General features: G+C 34.9%; 1 non-coding gene across 1 annotated transcript; it reads left to right on the plus strand.

Annotated features, from left to right (window-relative positions):
• Positions 1-1,068: 1,068 nt before the first annotated feature.
• On the plus strand, positions 1,069-1,144 carry Trnat-cgu (transfer RNA threonine (anticodon CGU)). Its single transcript has one exon. It is a non-coding gene; the product is annotated as a tRNA-Thr (tRNA).
• Positions 1,145-13,495: the final 12,351 nt, after the last annotated feature.

Here is a 13,495-nt window from a genome sequence, read left to right on the forward strand (position 1 = left end):
CAGGAGAGGGCTAACCATAGGGTTTTAGGCTTTATTATTTGCAAATGAAATGTAAATCGTTGACTCAAGTACCTACCTATAAACATTTACCTTATTAAGAACTTATATGATTACTAAAATACATTAAATGCCCAGTAGTCGCAAATCTACAAGCCAGCCTCTAAACTGTGAAGGCTGAGTATTGGTACGAAATGTGATTACTGGCAAAAAATCCTTTTCATTGTATTCAATGAAATATATCTAAAAGTAAAATATTATTAAATTTTATTATTTAGAAAAATGTAACTATAATTAAACATTGAACAGTGTTATCATGAATCAATCCAATTGATCAATTTGTGGGCGAATTAGGTATATTAAAAATGAGTACGTACGTACTACGAATGTAACGAGAAGTGTCGTCAGGAGCATGTCGTTTTTCGACGTGACCCGCTTTAAGTATAGGTATTTAATATGTCTGTGTCGCACGAAAGTTTTGTATGTAATTTTTTATTTATCCTCTGAAGATGTAAAACATAATTTACTTTCATATGATGTAGAACTACAGCTAAATTTTTGGGCCACTTAAATTACTCATATTAAAACACAAGCATTAATTAAAACCATAAATAGCGTGAATCTCATAATAATTATGGTCAATATTACTAGCCAAAATTCAACCGGACCATTTGCCGGTCCAATAGTTTACCCACTTATAAACCAAATAGGATACGTAGTTGTGTCAGCATTCAGCAATATTACGATCCTATATCAGTACCTCGGGTCGGCTGTGGATGCCTAATTGGTTTTAACCATGGAATTGGATTCCTACTCTAAATATTATCGGCCAGGGTTGCGAAGACATGTATAAGTATTTATGTTATGTGTAATGCAGTGTTTTGTTTACATATCACAAAGTCTAGCAAATAAAATGACTGACAACCTTGATACAAAGTGAGACTTGTAGATGATATTATCTTTTTACATTTTCGTTATTTGCATGCGAAAATTTGGACTAGGCTGATCGGGGTTGTAGCCAAAAAAGGAGATTTAAAGCATAAATATATTTTTATAATTTGAGCCCTTAGTGGTCGGATGGTCTAAACGTGGTCAGGACGTTTAGCTTCGTAAGCTGAAGACGCGGGTTCGATTCCCGCTTCGGCCACCGGTGGACTCAGTCATTTTTTCTTTAGTGTATGATATCTATTTCAGTTTATAATTTTTATATAGTAGTGTGACTACTTAAGAAAAAATAAATCAAAAAATATTTCATAAAATAATTTGATTTGTTCGCTAGTCCCTTAAAAAGGGTTTAAAAATGAAGACTATGGGTAACGTGATTTTATATGCCTTAATTGTACTTTATAGTATTAGACCAGACAGATTCACAGATTGAGATGATAGATTTTATATTGTACAAAGTTCAAATGGAAAAAAAAGTAAAAAGGCACGCAAGGAATGCGTTGTTGTATGGGGGGTTATATTTTAAACACATTGGCAATTTTATTTAAATTTTCTGTAAAGTAGGTACATCTTAAAATCATCAATGACAAGAACGACCATCTTCCTCGCATTGTACCGGCATTTTGCCACAGCCCATGGGGGCCGGGGATCCACTTAACAACTAATCCCCAGAATTATCATAGGCACAAATATTTACGAAAGCGACTGCCATCTGACCTTTTGACCATTTTTTCTGTTTGTTTTTGAAACTAGGCCTTTTTGGGATTAGTCCGGTTTCCTCACGATGTTTTCCTTCACTGAAAAGCAACTGGTAAATATCAAATGATATTTCGTACATAACTTCCGAAAAACCCATTGGTGCGAGCCGCGGTTTAAACCCGTGACCCCCGGAAAGAAAGTCGCAATGACAAGAACGATACAAACAGAAATATCATAGTGTCATTTGAAATGTCAAGGGTTTTGCTGAATACGACGCTTGATTAAATTTATTCATGGATTTTTTCATTAGGGGGCCCAAAAAAAGTGATGTGAGATCGCGCAAACGTGGGCCACAAGGTCTCCGAAAATCTGCCAATCCACTAATTTTCAATCATTTCGCGTAATCTATTCCGCACTTGAACAGTGATTTGAGGCGATGCACCATCATGCCTGGACTTCGTGAGCCAAAGGTAAATTCATTCGCAAATGTTAATTTTTTTGACGTGACATTAACTTCCAATTTAAGTTAATTTTAACCGACTGCAAATAGCGAGTACTAAACCAGAATTTAATTCTATTAAATTTGAGAAACTGCTGCAAAGGTAATACTAACCATGCCATTACACTATACTTTATTTAGACGTTTGGCAGTTTAATTAAAACTTTGCTTCAGGTTCAGAAACATACTCTATTACACTGAGGTATCTTAACTATGTTTTGCATCAATCTTTTTATGTACAAAATGCAGGTACAAAAAATAACAAAACTGCACATATTTTATTGCCTATTATAAAAAAGTATCTTGATTAGCAACTATTAAGTCGCAAGAGAAAATAATTATATTACCTACGACTTGTACGCGTACTCGTAATTCCTGGTTCCAAATAAAAACAGCTGCTACACACAATTCCGGTAAAATGTCTGAATTCCTAAAACTGCAGTTCTTTGCCTCACTAAATGGGTTGCGGGTGGGTGAGACAGACTAGTAACTGTGTAAACTCTTCACGAGCAAACTTGGAGGATATTCGTCTAAAACTTTGGCCGGCACCTGAACAATGTGACTTAAAGCCTGGCGCGCACTGCCGTTTGGTTCGTAAATCACTTCGTGCCATGAATTGTTACAAGGTGATGTCGGACTTCAGATTATTTGAGCAAACACAAAGTTATAGTGTTTAAATGAGGCCATAAACTAACAAACATTGCGCTTTGTCGGGTTTTTGTAATTATACCAAATAGCTAGGTAAACATGTAAACTTATTTAGACACATTAACATTGAGGCAATAAATAATGTCATTTACAATTAGTATTTTACCTCGTTTTGTCTACTCAAGACCAGTTTTATATATCTCATATTGAGCAGTAGGTTTGACCTCGTAAGTCCCTCGTACTTGTATAATATGAATACAATTTGAGATTTGAACTTTTATAAAAGTAACCCAGGACAGTTTTTGTCTTTCCGAATTTTGAACTTTCTCTAAATTCACTAAGTCGAACATTGTCCTGGCTCTTACGAGGATAAAACCATCTTAGGGATCAAATAATTATAGGGATCCAACGCATTAAAAAATTCATCGATTGGGGGCTGGCTTAACACTAATTTAGATTTCAATTTATTGATGAAGTGGTCGTTGTTCCGCAGGCCTCCAATACCTATAATTCTAATACCGGTTTGATATCAGTGTACGTTCAAATTGTCCTGCCAGTAAGGCCTATCAAGGTAGGGTAAAGTCCCGGTGAGTCTATTTTTTTAGTTTCAAAATTTCTTAGAATGCTCATTTGCCAACTACTTATTCACGTCTTTATAATTGAAAATTTGATAACGTGCAGGGAAACAGTTACTTAAAGAAATCTTGCTAGTGTGTTAACTGTTTGTATTCACAACGAATAATCTATTTTACAATAATTGTAATCGGTTGTGCTCGGCAAGCCTTTCTCTGGCCTATGTGTAGAGGCAAAAGACACTTGCGTTTCCAAGTGTGTACTTTAATGTACCTCTTACATCTAACAAGTTTATGCACCTATGTAAAGGGTTATCTTAATGAGTTAATACTAACAATGATGCATTCAATAAGTAAGTACAAGTTACCTGGTTGGCGTCAATCGCATGCGTACGTGAATGTTTAAGATTAAGTTTTTCTTTAAAACAAATTAAAAAAAATAGTACCTAATAATGTTAGGTACTATTTTTTTTAATTAATAGTACCTAACAATTTATATTGAATATAACATCCTGCGATCTCATATCTTAAGATCCTCTGAAATGAAACTTCAACGGTGACATTCAATTATGTTTATCTTTTTTGAGTAAAAATATAAAGAAGGCTTTGACAATGCAAAGTTAAAACGTCCTTTTATATCGCATCCCTAAAATCTAATCGCTAGAAACCTTCTAACCAGTGGACAGTACCTACGACTTTTATTGTATGTAATGCCTTATCCAAATTAAAACAATAATATATACGTACTCGAAAACCACAGCTCATCTCAGACATCAGTTGTGTTGAGATGGATGGATATTTGTTCCTGAGTCATGGGTGTTTTCTATGTACTTAAGTTTTTATAAATATTTATATATTATATATATCGTTGTCTAAGTACCCTCAAAACAAGCCTTATTGAGCTTACCGTGGGAATTTATTTATTTATTTATTTTATCTCAACAGGGTAGTTCGCGGTCACCACACTGGCGCTCCGGTACCTACTAGTTCAGTATGAGAGTGCAACCGCTTATTTCATTTGCACACAGGACTACGACATGCACTCATGTAGGTAAATTCATTGAGTTCTAGGATTGAAAATGGGTTGTTCTAGTATAAAATGGTGAAGGATGCAACTCACTGTTTAGTGCTAATCACGACGTGGAATTTTGTTATCAAAATTGCACCTCATGTGTAGTGAACTCGCACTCTTCGTGTCCACAAAACTATTCCTCTTATTTACTTATTCTCTGCCAAAATTATTCCTCTTTACATAAATTTTTGTCCTAAATTTGGATTTCGTGTTTATTCCGATCAGACAAAATCTGACACAAACTAAACCGTCAAAAAATGGCCCTAGTATGTTATATGTTGATGTAAAATGTATTTTTGAAGTTTTATTGGTAAACCTTTTTTACTTTTTTATATGAATTGAGTGAACAGGACGTGTACCTACCTACCGTGAACTTCATATTTTTAAACCTTCAAAATTATTTATATCAAATTTGAATCCATTCAAATGTTAAGTTTTAAATTATTTTTAAACAATCATAATAATTACCCGCGAACAAAGAAAGTTGTATAGCTAGCTGGTGTTTAAAGACGATGTATCTTTAATCCAAACTAAATAAGTAAAAATTGGTTTGCAATAACGAACCATTATAACGACAACAAACACTGGCAACTTCTCCACTAAGTTTCACACAATCAGAATTCAAATGCGGGGTTTTCAAACAACGATGATGAATGAGTCTTTGAACATGTTGATATTTGCAAAGTTAGCACATCCTGCCATAGTTAAAGTGTGTATTTACTTATTATAATGAATTTATTATAAGCTCTGCTGCCGGGTAACTTCATTTGCATAACAAACAACCTTCCACGGTGTATGTCGCCATCTTAAATTCAGACAGATAATATTCAACACACACAGTAGAAAAAGCTGAAAAATAATGACCATCGACAGCGGGTTTGGTAACTTTAAACCCGTAATCTATATATCATATTTAACCGCGCATACTCGCTCATCTCATAACATTATAATATAAATTGTACAAATGAAATAATTCAACTTGTGACACATTTCAGCAATGGCAATTTAGCAGTAGGAATGAAAACATAAATAGATTTTTAACAATTTTAAAATCTTTTATCCGTAAACGAGGTATTAAAATTATAAATTTTTAATACGTATCTGTTGATGAGATGATATTAAAAATTGACCGACAGTGGGTATATTTAAAACAAAAGTATAAGTTAAAACAAGTGTAATTTCCATATTAATGAACCTAGGTATAATAGAAATTTATAAAGAGGGAGATTATTGTAAAAGCAATTGCTATTATCTTTTTGTACACCGCCGGTCTCCAAGGCCTTGTGTCTCCGTTAATTCAGGTAGATAAGTTGAGAGCTCGCAATTTCTTGCCAACACCAGCTTGCTAGTTTTCTCAGATTGTTAATAAAACTTATACCCGCCGAGGATAAAAACAGCTCTTGGATGATGAAATGCATAACGTCAAGTTGCAATAACTTTAAAACTGTTACGTACTAGTTGATAATAATAATCATGAGCTTGTACATAATTAAAAAAAAAAGTATTCTTATTGATACGTTCAAGAACAACAGTCTCTCAGCATTTTCGATAGGATAAATAACGAAACTAATGAGTTAAGTGCTTACAAATTCTTACAAATTTTTTGTTTATTTACTTATACCCGAAACTGAAGCAAAAATGCTCGCTATTTAGTTTAAGAAAAAAATAACTTTTTCCCCAGTACGTGCGCCCGGCGTTATTGGTTGAAAGGTCAGTCTGTTTATTTTCTTCTTTAGCCGTAGGTACAGACGCGGCTTATCGCCAGCGGGCAGGCGGGTTCATATATGAGCCACCTCTCGCCTCTTTTGGGACATAAATCATGGGAAACACACATTTCCTTTCCACAGAGATGCTTAAGGCAGGATCTATTTTAGGTAATCGTTACGATGTTTGGATTTACATCACCCCTCTTATTATAATTGTACAAGGACACATTTGACATATTTTAGTTGGGTTTTTATATATAAAAATTTAAGGAAACTGCTAATATTACTCCTGATTATAAAGAAGTTAGACAATGCCCTAAATGGCTTCAAGAAGAAGGTAACACGGCTGTGCCTTTTTTCATTTTACTCGACTTGATGGGGCACTGCCATACCACCAGGTCTGTAATAACGAATCGTGAAGTGTTTCAGAGACTTCGCCAAACCGACCATAAAATGGAGTGGGGCAGGTTAGTGACTGATCTTAATGTCAACATGCGTTAAGTTATATATAAGTATACACATAAATTGTGTATAGAACTTCCACGCCAGCGCACTGTACACCGTGCGTTTTAATTATAATTGTTGTATGTATGTTAGACTGTCAGGTATGTACTCGTATCTATAGACGTTTGATGCCTGACAATAAATGATTTTTTATTAGATTTTTTTATTCTAGGTCGCGGGCCATGCGGTAATTTTGTCGGTCATTGCATAACTAGTAAAGTGGATAAGAACGATGTGTAATGAACCCTCGTGAACGTCAGCTGCCTTTCCATAGGTGGTTTGAGGAACACACCTTGTAACAAACTACCTTTCTCTATTTGATACATTTTTTTTATAGCCTACATTGTGTCCCACTGCTGGGCAAAGGCTTCCCCTGAACTTTATTGAAATAGGCGTTATTTGTTTTTTTTATTTATTTACACTTTATATTAGAAACCTAAAATATATGTAATCATGATTAAATTTGAAATATAATAAAGCTGGCTTATTATTTAGTATTAAGAACTTAGTCAGTAATTTTTTAAATTTTCTACATCGACGTGTAAAGTACGAGTACTAAGCATTTATTAATTAAGTAAGTACTACAAAAATCTCTTAAATAAAATACATGTCCAATCTTAAAATCTAAAACAAACACGTACAATCAGGGACATTCGCAGTGAACCACCTTAAGGGCGAATAGTACATTATGATTAGCGGTAAGAGCGTGCGACTTGCAATCCGGAGGTCGCGGGTTCAAACCCCGGCTCGTACCAATGAGTTTTTCGGAACTTATGTACGAAATATCATTCGATATTTACCAGTCGCTTTTCGGTGAAGGAAAACATCGTGAGGAAACCGGACTAATCCCAACAAGGCCTAGTTTACCCTCTGAGTTGGAAGGTCAGATGGCAGTCGCTTTCGTAAAAACTAGTGCCTACGCCAAATCTTGGGATTAGTTGTCAAGCGGACCCCAGGCTCCCATGAGCCGTGGCAAAATGCCGGGACAAACGCGAGGAAGAAGAAGAGTACATTATGATACAAGTGTGCTAAGTTGGTCATTACACACGAGGCGATATTGTGCGCGCGAGCTGTAAGCGAGCGCGCAATAAGAAAGCCGATGTGGGTAATGACCAATGCACACGCGTTTCATACGACGTTTTTCAACACACTTGCGAGGAAAACAAAACTTTTTTTGTCAAAACAGTAAAAGTACAATTTTCAAAATGGTGGCTTACAGTTTTAGCATCGAATAATTTCACATTTCGTGCTGGGCTTGTAGGCACTTATTCGCCAGTTCATTAAAGTAAGCTACCAACACGTTTTCCAAGAAAGACTGGGCGTATTTGCTGATTTTCCATTGAATAAAAGTTTCATATGCCGCCTATTATTTTTCACCCGATTTTGATGGAAAAAGGCTATCTTTCTTGGCTCTTGCCTCTATTAGTATTACTGGATTCTCTATTAGTATTAGTATATTGTCGTCAATATTATAAACTAAAAACATGCAAAACTATTCAAATATTATGACAATTACGGAAAATGGCTGTGACGTTTTTTTTACGCACGATTCCAATGCGCGCGCAAGGCAAAGGCGCAAACGAAATCGACAAACAGCCAATTTAAAAAATGTAAAAAGCTAATATTTTCTTATTTCTATTCGACGGATGTATATCAAATTGATAAAATCTCTTGTTTAGTCATTAATATAATTTACAAGATAATTTAATCTATAAATTATATTTGGTGTGATAAAACCTCTTTGAACTAACATTTGAAACCTAATAGTTGGTTAAAAAAAAATGTATTACTCGACCAAATTAAGAAGTCTCCGTTTCCATGCATATTATTAGCAATCAGTTACCTTCTTAACTCAGTCGGATAATATAATTAAAAAGCACGAGTGTTATAATATACCGAAAAAGCACGCGTGTTTAATATCTAGGATTATGAGCCAAAAATCGGTGGAATAAAAACGTCGTTTTGAGCAAGTGTATTGAAAAATCTTTTAAACGTCTTGCAGGCGGTGAGGCGATAACACAAAATTACATCCAATAAGTATGGCACTTAAAAAAGTGTGTATAGAAAAAAAATGTTAGCTCATGCTTTAGTGTATTGTCGTCCATGGTTTTTGTAGTGGTCGGGATTTGCAAACTAAGATAAGGAATCGTAAATGCATCCTAATTGGTTATCTCTATGGGGAGGCGAAATTTAGTCTAAACAACAACAATTCATAAAATGTCCTTACTACCTATTGTTTGTCTCTTTTCAACCGTGGTTTCGTATCGTACCCAAATAAGTCACAAATTGTGCAAACTTCACATGATGTTAAGTGTTTAAATAGTGCAATGTTTTATTAAAATTGGACGTCAAAGAGAAACAAGTATTAGAAATTGGAAAGAGTATTCTAACAAGCTTCACATAAAATTATTATTTGGAATCCAATCCTTAAGGTCAAAATAAACTTCTACACAGGTTAAGTGGCGGGCAGAAGTTACTAAAGTATACTAGGTACTGAAACTGTATCATTGATGAATAACTGAGAGAATCATCCCGAGAAAGGGATGTGCTCAGGCTTTTTTACTTACAACAAAAAAACATTCTGATTAAATCTGAATAAAAAAACGATTCTCATGCAAATGTTTTTATGGTTCACGTATAGTTTGCACCGTTCTTCAAAATAGAGCTCGAGCTGAAAAAAAGTTAAAAGATTTACAATAGTCTTCGATATCCTCGGTGTCTGGTAAATGGTGGGAGTACTCCCTAACAAATTGAAAATCAATGAACCGCGGAATTCAATTTCATATTGAAAGTCATCTCTCACGTCGCTTTGCAAGACGGCGGCCTCGCTTCTCGCCTCTCGCCTTTGACTCAGCTTCACACACACACTTACATCCCAGTGCACAATAGACCGTTATTAGGAGTACGCATTCAACGTGGTGAAGAGGTGCATATTTAACCTCATCTGATTATATATTCTCAAACACTTATTCTAAAATCATCTCATCCGGTAAATCATTTGTAAAGTACTTAAACTTACTTTAAAATTTAAAGGGTTCCTGAAAACTTTATTAAGAAAAGGATGTAAGGTTGTGCTTAGTTGATTCGGTGGCAGCCGCGACCGTGGCCCCAAATTAAGAGTTGAAGAGTTTCTCTGGGGCAATTAAATCTAATTGCCATTTCACGACAAAGTTATATTAAATCGTGTTCAATATTTTCACCTTTACGCAAAAGTACACTTGAAATTTTAAATTATTTTGTTTAATCCATTTTAGGACACAGTCATGCATAATAATTATGCTTTGACACTGTTTGTCATTGTAAATTTATTCAATTGACACTAAATTATTTTGAAATACCTATTCTCTGATTCTATAAAGACAACACATTTCAGGAGTTAATGGGCATTGGTTTAAAGTCAGCCCAAGACAAGTCTGCAACGATTTCTAGACACGCAGCAGCGTTTCAAGCCAAGTTCAAGCAAAGCAACTGGCTAGCCAGCGCCGAGTGTAATATTACACGAACCACTTGGTGCCACTTTTGGCCCTTCTATGTATAACTCAAAACCTCTTTAACGTAAACACATAAAACTACGGGTGTTTAATTATATTCATAAGGACATCTAGAAGCCCAAATTTCACGAAGCTAGCTCAAACGGTTATAAAGATATGAAGGTCAAAAAATCGTAAATTTTAGCACTGACTGACTGACATAATTATAATACCTAAATCTAACCTACTTCCAGATGACCTAGAAGAATGAAATTTGGAATCCAGCTCGGTAATTGTGTGTAGGCGTAAGAAAAATTAAAAAAGTAAAAAGTAGTGTTGGAACCGTTACAAGCAGATATTTGAAACTATCCAAATAAGGTTAAGTCAAAAAATAAGTGGTGTCCCCATACAACAAACTTGTAATACGCGCTAAACAACCAGCCAACGGTGTGCCGGCGGCGGTATAATTATGTGGTGCCGACCTACTAATATATAGATAATTATACACAGAACAGAAGTACATCTACATAAAAGTGCTCCTGAGCAACACATAAACATAGGCACCGCTTACGAATACCGATTTAGTTATTTATTGTTTTATTACATTTATGTTCATCCCGCTTCTTTCTCAACGATAAATTAAATGATTTTCATACTATAACCACAAACGTTCTTCGTGCCTAAACCAGTAACAGTATAAAGGTAGCAGATAATGAATGGGCAATACGCACTATTATCTCTAACATTCAAGAGAATGTAGACAATAGCATAAAAAAGAAAACCATGCAGCGGAAACCCAAGAAAAAACATTAAATCTCAATACCTGACTAGTTTTCATTAAAAAAGCGGCCAAGTGCGAGTCGGACTCGCCCATGAAGGGTTCCGTACCATTTATGACGTATTAAAAAAAACTACTTACTAGATCTGGTTCAAACCAATTTTCGGTGGAAGTTTGCATGGTAATGTACCTATATCATATATTTTTTTTAGATTTTTCATTCTGTTAATTTAGAAGTTACAGGGGGGGGGGGACACACATTTTTTCACTTTGGAAGTGTCTCTCCCGCAAACTATTCAGTTTAGAAAAAAATGATATTAGAAACCTCAATATCATTTTTAAAGACCTATCCATAGATACCCCACACGTATGGGTTTGATGAAAAAAGATTTTTTGAGTTTCAGTTCTAAGTATGGGGAACCCCCAAAATTTTTTTTTTTCTATTTTTGTGTAAACATCATAATGCGGTTCATAGAATACATCTACTTACCAAGTTTGAACAGTATAGCTTTTATAGTTTCGGAAAAAAGTGGCTGTGACAGAATCGGACGGACAGACGGACATGACGAATCTATAAGGGTTCCGTTTTTTGCCATTTGGCTATGGAATCCTAAAAAGTAATGATATCCCACCAAAACATAAATGTAAAAAAGGAGAACCAAGTTCGATTCGAAGGCGCTTTTCGCTACGTTACGTTACGTGATTGGTTACGCTCATAGCGCGTAGCTTGCGCTGGCGCTGAATGTGTTAAAGACCGATTGAAAGACCTGTCTACAAGGTTACAACAAAAATACCTGTTATTTTAGATTATTTTAAATAGATTCATATAATTTCGCATATCATCAGTTATAATTCATTGTATAAAGGTATATTTATTTTTTCTTAGATGCCGCAGCTCCGCCGTCGTGGGATTCAATCTGTGCGTTTTACGTGGCAAATATCCTTCTCGTTCTATAGTTTATATGTAAAAGCGTAAAAAAATTGTTATTTGTTTTACGAGGGGGTAAAGTAATTGTTTAACCGCTCGTGCCAATATTAATACCCGAGCAAGCGAAAGATTCTAACTTGAACCACGAACATAAGTGGTTTGAAAAGTGGAAACTTTGCCACCGAGTGAAACACAAAAATTTTTAACACACCAACGCGAGGAAAATACTAACTGTTAAATATCGAACAAAATCAAACCAAATAAAATCCTGAATTGATAAATCATAAATCATCATTTAAAAGTCAATTCTACCTGCTAACATAAGGAGACAACTCAAAATTCCTTAAGATTACTTTGCCACACATGTGGATAAAATGCAACCTTCTCATCCATTTTTGAACAATCAAGAGTGCCTTTATCAGCTGGTGTGAAGAAAAAAAAGTATCTCATCAACGTTTTTTTTATATAGTTTTCTACTAGAAATAAATACTCACTCAACTAGAAATAAATAGAGGCCTCTCTCTAAGTCTACCTCATTCCTCTTGTTGTTAGGGTTCCGTACCTCAAAAGAAAAAAACGGAAACCTTATAGGATCACTTTGTTGTCCGTCCATCTGGCTGTCTGTCAAGAGCCTTTATCTTGGGAACGTGTGAAGGTATCGCGTTGAAGTTGGAAAGTTCCTTGAAGCTGTGAAAAAATCAAATTTCTTAATTAACGTAAAAAAGGTACGGCCGTTTATGTCGTATATTTCACTAATTTTCGACAGTCTCAAGGTAATCAAAATGTATAGGGCACTACCCGTTGACCTCGAACTATTAAATTTGGCAACTAATGGCGTCTTACAACAAGTGCAGGGAAAAATCTGAAAACTATACTTTTGTATAAAATAAAATAATTTGTGCGAAACCCTCGATGGGCGAGTCAGCCTCGCACTTGTCCGGTTTTATTGAGACAAGAGCGTAATCCTAATTCAATGCTATTTAAACCAGCTATTCTTTATTATTCCTAATAATATTAGGAGCAAAAATGCGAAAGTAACTCCTGTCTGCCTGTTAAAATAATAATAAACCCGAACGGCATTTAAACAACTGAAACGATTTAGATGAAATTGAAAAATAGTTAAAACCACAGATAAGTAGCAAAGTACATTAATTAAAATACCTCCTTAACATAACAATGACGTGTGCCACTTTGACAAATTAAATATTGTTTTAGTCGGTATACATTACAAATGAAATATACTACAATTAAGTTAACAATTGGTAATAAATGGAAAGCTATTTCACATCCATTAAAAGTATCAAGAACGTTATTTTCTATGCCAATACGTTTTTCCATTAGTCGGAAGAGTAGCTATTAGGAGGTACCAAGAGCTGCGATAAGCTTACATAATAAGTCATTCCGACCGTATAATTAAATGTAATACTTCTTCTGCTTTGTATGTTTACAGTGACTTCTCACGCAATGAATTGAATAGAAACCCAAGGTTCTTTGCTTCCTTACAACCTAAGAAATAAATTTCCCAACTTCTAACAAGGTATGAAAATGTTTAGCAACAGATTTGTTGTCAACGAAAATTTATTTAAAAAATTCGATGAGTTTCTACGATAAAAAAAAATTGGTACTGGTATTGGATACACATCACTGGTTACAGAGTACAGAGCTACAACTTTGTTA

Source organism: Cydia pomonella, chromosome 2 (genome assembly GCF_033807575.1).
Source record: "Cydia pomonella isolate Wapato2018A chromosome 2, ilCydPomo1, whole genome shotgun sequence".
Taxonomy (NCBI): domain Eukaryota; kingdom Metazoa; phylum Arthropoda; class Insecta; order Lepidoptera; family Tortricidae; genus Cydia; species Cydia pomonella.